General features: G+C 37.5%; 1 pseudogene; it reads left to right on the forward strand.

The window, feature by feature from the left end:
- The first annotated feature begins 229 nt into the window (after nucleotides 1–229).
- Nucleotides 230–8,949, forward strand: LOC131264425 (dynein axonemal light chain 1-like; annotated as a pseudogene).
- Nucleotides 8,950–9,530: the final 581 nt, after the last annotated feature.

A 9,530-nucleotide genomic window follows, 5' to 3' on the forward strand; every position in this document is an offset into this window, starting at 1 on the left:
AACTTTATCGTTCAAGACACAGATGTTTTGTGTTATGCTGTAGTGATTTTGCTCTCGATGTTTTGCTGAAAACGATTCAGATAGAGAGTGTTTCCATCGCATGTTTGGTTTGAGCTGTGGCGGGCGCGACGGTCGAAAAACGCATGGTCGAAAAAACGCGTCAAACGAAAAAAACGCTAAGCAACGCTCAAAACTATTTTAAGTATAAGGATAAAAAATATGTTCAACTATGAACGGTTGCATAATGAACCCTGTAGGTAAGGGCAAAAAGCATCAGTTTGTAACCAAACTAACACGAATTCTATCGTTTTATATAAAAATATCTAATAATAAAAGAATTCCTGGTGTGCAAAATCATCGTTCCATCTTGTTCTGTAAACAACGAAACGAGATAGCATAACGATTTTGCAGGCTGGGTTGAATCCTTTAATTTCGTTTATTTTCGATCAAATTACAGGAAATTGTTGAGCTATTTAATTGATCCACAATTGTTTATTCGAGGAGTGCTGCATTTTTCCTTACTGTTATGGTGCATTTTACCTCTTTGTTTCGACGCGTTCTGCCACTTTGTTATGGATGCAGATCTAACAAAATTCTTTGTTTCGAAAAGTGGAAAATTCATAATTTTTAGCAAAAAACGACAAAAAATCCTCAACAGTTCATTGAAAATTTAATAGTTTTCCTTAAGGTGAACGTATTACCTCAGGAACCCCTGCTCGTGCACGTTGTTAAAAATAGTAGGAAGGCGGTAATGGGAACAAAACTCATACAGCGTTAACGACGTTAGTTGAATGCATAAACTGTCCCGGGGTCATAAATTTCTTCTGCCATTAGCGACTGTAAACGAGGGGAAATTGGGAGGTTTTCACGTTGCAACGTTACGTCTCACTTCCTGTTTACTCGTGGAAAATTTAACGTCATAGAAATTGCTGGCCCAATATTCGTCCCTATCATTGTCGTATACGTTTTTGAAACATTTTTTCTCTCTCTTATATACGGTGATTTGGCATTGTGGGTTTCCTTATATGGATGTCGTAGCTTCTGACTGTGTGGCATTGGTTGAAGTTATAGGCAATCTTATTTTATTCCTCAATCCTTATCCGTAATATGCACTGTCGTGAAATATAAAAAGGTTGATTTACCTCATTTCAATACTACAATAGTTTAAAAACAACCTTATTTTTAATAAATTGTATACATCTAACATGTTCTATTTATTTGAAGAACATGTAGTTTCTCGGTTCACATGACGCTATACACTCATCCGGCACTAGCTTAATCTCTGTGGATAAGAAACGAGCCTGAATTCGAGAGGCAGGAAAAGCAAATCGGTCGCGTGTCCCGTTTAGCAAGACGACACAATCATTGATTGAGTTAGAAGAGTAATTTCAATTTCTTCCTCCCAATGCCTCCATTCTTGGAGGAGATGATCATACATTTTCCAGAGAAGCCGAGAGAAAAGAAGCGTGAAATCATTGTAAAGAAACTTCAATTAAATGGAAAGACGTCTTAAAGGTAATCGATGTAATTCAGAAGGGAAACGATCTTTGAATCTGAAACGAGTGCAATATCGTGTTTGAAAGGACGCGTCCAAGGTTTTGAAGAAACTATCTTGCGAAAAAACTTTAATGCTTGATTCAAGGTAAAGGGAGTTTCAGGGGAGCAAAGCTGTGAGTTATGGATGACGAAAAGCACTCCAGTCCTAAAATCGGTTCCTGAATCTATTTTTCACAGCCAGCCAGCCATTTTCGTCTATTTGGCGAAGTCCCATTTTACCTAATTGTGACTATAATCGCGGAGATTCTGAGAAATATCGTCAAGCGAAACAGTACTTTAAAAAAAGGCTGCCGTGTGTTTGAAATGATTCAATTCTGACTAATTTGTTAAATCTTTCAGACAGACCTAACGAGTTTTATACATTTGCCTCTTTCCATAAGCGAAAACTTAAGTCATCTAGTCTAGTTTCTTCGAGCTGAATCTTTTATGATACATAAATTTCAAATCAATTATAAATACCGATATTTTTCTCACTTATCCGGCAAGTCCCTTAAAATGAAAACTTCACATAATCTCCCATGATATATTTCTTTTTTTTTTGTTTTTGGCGTAACGACCTCTTTTGGTCATGCCTGCCCGTTAAGGACTTACGAGACTTACGAGTTGTACGTGGATAGTCAGTCCTCTCGTACAGGGGACTGTCCGGTCTCGGTTGGGATTCGAACCCACGCCGTCGAGGTGGTGAGCCCCGGCGCTCATAGGCCGATTTTCATGATATTACATTATTGATTGTCTTTCAACCTCTCTCAAGTGCAGAATGAAGCATAGACTCAAAAGATCACTATTTTCAAAATAAAGAATCTCTTAATCTCTTAAAAAATTTCTATTGCCATGTTGATTGTCTGCCGCACTATGTTCGTAGTGAAATACCATGTCAAAAATCGTTGGTCTAGTGGGAAAATAAATGTGTTGACAATTTTCCCATTATCGCAAAGGCCACGGCTGGCGGTTTGGGGGAAGGGGAAAGTCAAAACGAAAACATAATTAAAGAATTACAATTTCTTTTGTTGCTCTAGCTTTAGCCGATTGGCCCTGGTTAACTACATGTGCCCGGGAAAAGTTCATATCTGCGATATTTGGATCGGAAAGCAATAAATCCAACGATGAAACTTTTTTTACTAGTATGCGTCTGCTTTGCTGGGCTCAAAACAGAGTTTGTTTGGGAAGATATACAGTCTGCTGCAAGTAAAATCGGACGCTTGAAAAATGAGACGGTCTGCTGTCTTTCCACAAGCCTACAGCATTCCCGGAACCGAATATTGACCTTCAACGTATACAGTTCTATTCATTAACTCTTTCACTATGTAAGTAAATTGAAAACGAAATCAAAATCTATTGTTTTACTGAGATACGGCTCAAAATATGCGCGAAGATCCGAAAAGCGGACACGCAAGTAAAATCGGACAGCTAGGTTTCTTTGCCGGTTGGTGCACTTCAAGTGGTCGCATGTCGTTGTACCTGCACATTTATTTGTTGGCCACTATTGTTCTTTGTACTTGATTTATAGGTACCCAAATTATCATACAAAAAACCCATAAAAAATAACGATAAGCTGACAAGAATGCAAACAAAGATTGTTACTATTTCACTGTGGATTATTTGTAATGTTTTAGTTAAAATTTAGCTAAAAATGATTTTTTATCATAAGTTTCTAACACAATTCACTTTATGCAATGCAAATAATCAAAACAGGTGTTTGAAATTCAGCATTTTCTCAAGTTTTCACTTGTAGCTAAAAAAAACTTGTAGCCGTTTTGGCGTGCTTCCAACTTATTTTTCGTAATTTTCTTTACATAAACTCTTTAGTTTACGTCTTTCAATTATCACAAGAAGTTTTAAATTGGTTTGTAGTCGTACAACCACCACCATAAGTTCCTACAAGTGCTTTGTTACCCACAAGTGTATTGTTATTGGATGACGGTAGTGAGCAGTTTGGGCAGTTGAATAATACCCATAATCTAGTGTCCAGCAATGTGTGTTTTGGATTATAATCTTGATAGAATACAAAATATTACTTCAAATGTTAGTTATTAGGTGCTAGGTTTTGACTTAATTTTGAAAATATTGATGTAATACACCTTGTTCATGATGCCGTGTATGACATGCAGCTTCCCAGGAACTTCGACGGAGTTACGATACCATATGATTGATCAATCATGTCCAAACTTCAAGATTTTTTTAACTGATATGAAAGCTAATGGTTAATACCTTTGACTGTGTTAATATATATGATGAATTTTCTTCATTTAACCATTGTTTTCTTACTTTAAGAACTCTTCTTCCCACGTTTCCAAGTGGGTTACTGGGTTATGCTTCATTGATCTCGTTAAACTCAGGGCTTCAGTAATGAAATTAACAAACTTTCATTTCACAAGATTATCCAATCCTATTCTGGTTTCCTCGTAAGTAGTTTCCCTTCATGTTTTGATCATCTTACTGACCATAATCTGGGCCATAATCCCATCTGATACTAACAAGTATAAGTTTGTTGCTTCTGTGAAAAATTTGAGTATTTTTGTTTCTTCACTTTGTTGTCTACCTTGCAACTACAAAGAACAATAGTGGCCAACTCATATTTGTGGTACTAGAACGACCTAAAGTCACTTGCAGTGCGCCAAACGGCAAAGAAACCTAGCTGTCCGATTTTACTTGCGTGTCCGATTTTCGGGTCTTCGCGCACATTTTGCGCCGAATCTCAGTAAAACAATCGATTTTGATTTTGTTTTCATTTTTCTTACGTAGTGAAAGAGTTAACGAAAAGAATTGTATACGTTGAAGGTCAATATTCGGTTCCGGGAATGCTGTAGGCTTGCGGAAAGACAGCAGACCTTCTCATTTTTTGAGTGTCCGATTTTACTTGCAGCAGACTGTAATATACAAGGAGGATACAGACTCGAGTGAATGTTTTCTTGTTGGATGCAAATATATTCATATAGAAATGCTTTCTTCTAATCCCAAGGGAGTTCTTCAGCGAATGAAAACTTTATTTTATTTATGATGAAAAGTTATATTACTACAAGTTGGATGTTGCGCCTACTAGTCTTTCTTGGAAATTATCCTTAACAGTCAGTTATACTTCACACATTGTATATTACTTTAAAAATCTCACGCTATGTGACATCACGAACTCTGTGTTGTTAAAAAATGAGAAACAGAAGAGATCTTGTCAAAACTGTGTTCGTCATAGCATATATCATTTATGGCACCCGTCCAGCATGAGCATCCGCAAATTTAATCCCACATTTGGTGTTCTCTAATGTGATCCGAAGACGTACCAAAAAAGTTCTGCAATGGCTGAAGAAAAGGTCTAATATGGCCCAAAATGTGTTACAAATAGTTGCAATGAATGTCCATAAATTATGTAGTTAGTTCCTCTTCGAGAAGTTGAAATTTTCGTAATGCTCCATTGAGTTATTGTTGATTGATATCTTTTCGATCCTGACTTTGCCGCACTGATTGTTACACACAAACGCTATCAGTTTGTATCATCATGATACCAAAATATTTTTGTCATTTTGCACGCGATGATAAATAAGATTAAATATAGCAATAACGTTTCCTTCGTTCGAGCAACCATTATAATAATTCAATGGCTCGAAATAAATTTTCCGACAGTGACATAAATTTTACACCTCTTAGATGTTGTTTTACGAGTATATTGTTCCAAAGCACCAACCCACTCTTTGCTCTTTTGTTGAGTTCTCTAGAGCTTGAAATTCTTTTAATAATAGCTCCCGGGGAAAGCCAAAAAGAGCATCAAATTGCGGAAAAGTTCATTCTGACATCTTGCGACACATTGACATAAAATGCTGATTCAGCCAGTTTTGCTCGCCTTGTGAATTTGCTGGGAAACAAGAGTCTTCCGGGTGTAAAATGTTTGAAAGGAAGGATATGGTAGCTTGTTAGCGTTGCGATGAAAACTGGAAGAAGAGGTTTCTTGAAAAAAGAGAAAAGCATGAAACACGTCGTAGCACCATTTTGACATGTGATACGTCTCCGGTGCGATCATGTTTCTTGTTCTGTTTCATAACCACCAAACCCCGTCGGTAATAAAGGCTTATATACCTTAGTATTATAACCTAGCAAAGTATATAACTGATCAAATAAAATAAACAATTATACTTTGAAAGGGTGTTATTTACAACATTTGGTAAGATAACTATATTAGTGTCTGGTGTTTCTCGACTTAATTGATGCTTTTTGTTACGTTAAGCAGTATAACCTTTGACCTGCCAGCATTAAAAATCCAATAGTTTCCAACATGCTTTTCCTTCGTTTCAGCAAAATTATGACCCTCCTTCTACAATAAGAAGGATATGAAAATTCACATAATACTGCGACAGTTGCAATCTCGAGCAGTGGTGTCAAATATGGATAAAAACATAGCTAGTGCACTCTTGACCTGGTGGCTACTCTTATAAGTCACTGACTAAGAAGAAACGTTGACTAAGCACATCGCCATTGTTGAGCATCCCAGCTCTAACTTGTGAAATGGACATTATGACGCATTCAGTATTTTTTTTTACCCACTCGTGTGTGCGCTTGTGTTTGGTGCTGCAAATGAATTCTTCTCGGTTTGTGCACAAATTGTGCCATCCCAATTGCACTACGACCCAAAGTTTTGTAGAACGCCAGCAAGGAATGTTCGCGCATTATAATGTGTTCCCTTTTTAAGTTAGAGTTACATTTCTTTTTTTTAAGCTGTAATGACAATTTTATGAATCGATCTCTAATATCTTTATATCGCTTTACAATGGCGCAAAAAATTCCAGGGTGCAAAAAATTCAACGTCTTCAATCACGCGAAGCGTTGCGCATCATTTCCCATTGTTCTTGAATATGAAAAACTGAATACGTGGAAGTTAGCATGGAAGAACATCGAATGGCATCCTGCCTGCATGGGCGTGGGTTTGTATAAAATTATTTGATTTGAAGTCTTCAGCTTTGTCTTCAGCTTTGTAAGAACCGAGAATCAGAGCTGTTGGTTTTGAATGATCATTTCTTCCCGGAACAACTTGACTGTCAATTCCGCTACATTTTGAATGATTTCCCAATTTGCTGGGGGCATTGGAGATGTTCAAGTTCGTTTTTGCACCCCGTATCGATTTCCTTTGTAAAGATTCCCAAACGGTTGATTTTTACGATGAAGGTCGAAAAAGATCAAACATCATTATTCCATACCTTGTTTTTCAGGGCAAAAACAAAACATCTGTTCTCTTTTTGCTAAAGGAAATCGTATAATGTTTCGTCCAAAAGAGCAATTTCGACTGCCTCGCCTAAAACAGCTCAAACCAACAACCTGTCGGAAACGCTCTTTGCCTGAAACAGTTACCGTAGAAGCACCATACTTGGCGCGGGTCCAAACTTGGCGCTTTTTCTAATATTTTCTTCGAAATTAGACTATTTCCAAAACATTTCAGCCTAAAATATGCAGTCAAATATTTGTTTATGTTTGTACAATACATCCGCATCAAAACATGTTATTGGTTTTTAGTTATTGAATGTATATATAATTAAATGAAAAATTCCATCTCACGAGTGCGCCATTTTTTACCCGCGTTAGCTAGGTAAAAAAAAAACGCTGCTAAGGAGTGGGCGAAACGAAACGAAAATATTTTGCCCTAAGTTTGGCTCACAGTGTTCCTAATTATTCTCCGTGGAGAATATGACTGTTTGCATTGCTAGATATTTTTGAATCATAGAAGGCTTTGATGAATGAGATTATAAAAGTTAGCGATGAGATAGTTTTATTTCCACGGGAGAAGCCAAAGTGCGTTGCAAAAAAAGCTATATTGTTTTTTTAATTGCTGTTGGAAAGTGTTTCTATTGTTTTAAGTTGACTTTTGAATAAAGCTGTTGAATTCAATGAACTACATCCATTTTGTTTTAAGTGCGCCAAGTAAGGAACACATCGCGCCAAGTAAGGAACATTGCAAAAACCATGCGTCAAGTTAGGAACATAATGTGCCACACAAAGAGTTTCTGAAACTTGAAGAAATATCAATTTAAGAGTTTCTCACTTATTTTTTTTATATTCTATGGTAGTTAGGCTAGCACTGTGCAATAAATGGTATGATTTGACCGAACATTGATTTTGTTATCCAACTTTTTATGTAGAATTTCATTAACATCTGTACATCTACGGTACAGCGTTCAAGAACTAAATCACTACACAATCACTTTTTCATCTTCAATTAATCATAAGTTGGAACTGCATGTAAAGTTGCTTGCTTTACTTTTCTTTGTAAAGCAAGAAACTGGCGGACCTAAAGCAAATACAGTGATACAAGGTAACTTTATTTAAAATCAATATTTTTTGCTATCCTAAAAGACAAGGATTAACTTTATTGCACATTTAATGTAAAAAAAACTGTGTATGCGAGCAACAAAACGTAGAAGAATTATTGCTCTGATTCCATTCTATAAGAATACAATGATCCTTTTATTATCGGAAAATAATAGATACGCCAATTGTCTTAACCTCGGTTATTTCATTCGCTCAATTTTACGACCGACTGTGAATTATTGCTTTTACTAGCATATCCCTACATTTGTCTGGTACCAATTCACGAAGACAATTAATCAATTGTTTTCCACTTCCCACGCGCTATCACGCGGAAACTTAGGCAGAGTAAGCTTCGGTGAGGTATATCCGACGGTTTAGGCAAGCGACGACGGAGTTAGTGTACTTATTTAATTAACTGCCGCCAACGTTGAAGAAGAGAGAACCGCTCCACAACGAACGAATCCTATCGAATATTATATATTAAGGATATTGAGTTACAGTTCCCATGGCCTCCGATCGAGCGAATGGACGGCACGCTCGGTACTCTGGTTATCTGCCAGTAAGTGTCTTCTAATTTCAAATGCGATTTCTTTAAATAACCTTTTTCCATACCGCAGAAAGTAAAGTTTTTCCATCATGATCGAAAAAATAACTGGTCTGAATGGAATGAAAAATTTACGAATTCTCGCCCTTGGACGGAATTACATCAAATCGTTTAACGGTCTTGTAAGTGTTGCTCTTTGGTTTGTTCCAACTTTTACCGAGCTCTAGAAGGTTTATAGTTCATGCTTTAAAATACTGCTCAAACTTTATCAAAACAAGGAAGCAGTAGGAGACACTCTGGAAGAACTCTGGGTCAGCTACAATCAGATCGATAAGCTAAAGGGTGTGGAAAGCCTACGCAAGCTAAAGGTTCTCTACATGGCGAACAACGCCGTACGCGACTGGACCAAGCTGGCAAGGCTGCAGGCTATCTCGGGGATGCTGGAGGATCTAGTGTTCGCCGGTAACCCGCTCGTGGAAAACCTTGACGAAGCGGTGTATTTCCGGGAGGTTACCAAACGGTTGCCTACGCTCGATGGCATTCCCATGCTGACGGACGAATAACACGATGTGGGCGCAGGTCTTATTTCGTCTGCTTTGGGACGAACTTGATGGTCGGGCTACGAAGTTTGCACATAAACCCGAGATGAAGTTATACTGCTTCTGAAAAAGGCAAACACGAGCACGATTTTTGGAAGTCTGGAATGCGGGTCTTTTTCAGCTTCTAGCGGAAATTGGAAACTTTACTTAGTTCACTGCAAATGAAAGTGTTTGAAATTGATTGTAAACAACTTTCGAGCGTGCAAACTGCAGTTTTATGCCAGTGTTTCAAGAGTAACACTTTGTGTCGTTTCACTTCCCAGCTTTTAGCACTTTCAACGCGTAAGAGGTTTTCACTGTAGTTTTCACCGACCATCCTTTTTTCTTTCTGAAACAATAATGCCAACGGATACCAGATTGCGTCTATGGTGTGTGCGTGTGTCTTGGTCGCAGAGTGTTATCAGATGCAGTTCTGTGGGCAGCGAGCAGTGTTGACACAATACCGGACACGAGAAAATAAATATTTGTAAAACCTATTTTGGCTTCTACATTCCCATTTTATAACCTTACTGTTTTGTCAAGCATTACTATATTTTTTGATAATT

The sequence above is a fragment of the Anopheles coustani genome, chromosome 2, assembly GCF_943734705.1.
Source record: "Anopheles coustani chromosome 2, idAnoCousDA_361_x.2, whole genome shotgun sequence".
In the NCBI taxonomy this organism is placed as follows: Eukaryota; Metazoa; Arthropoda; class Insecta; order Diptera; family Culicidae; genus Anopheles; species Anopheles coustani.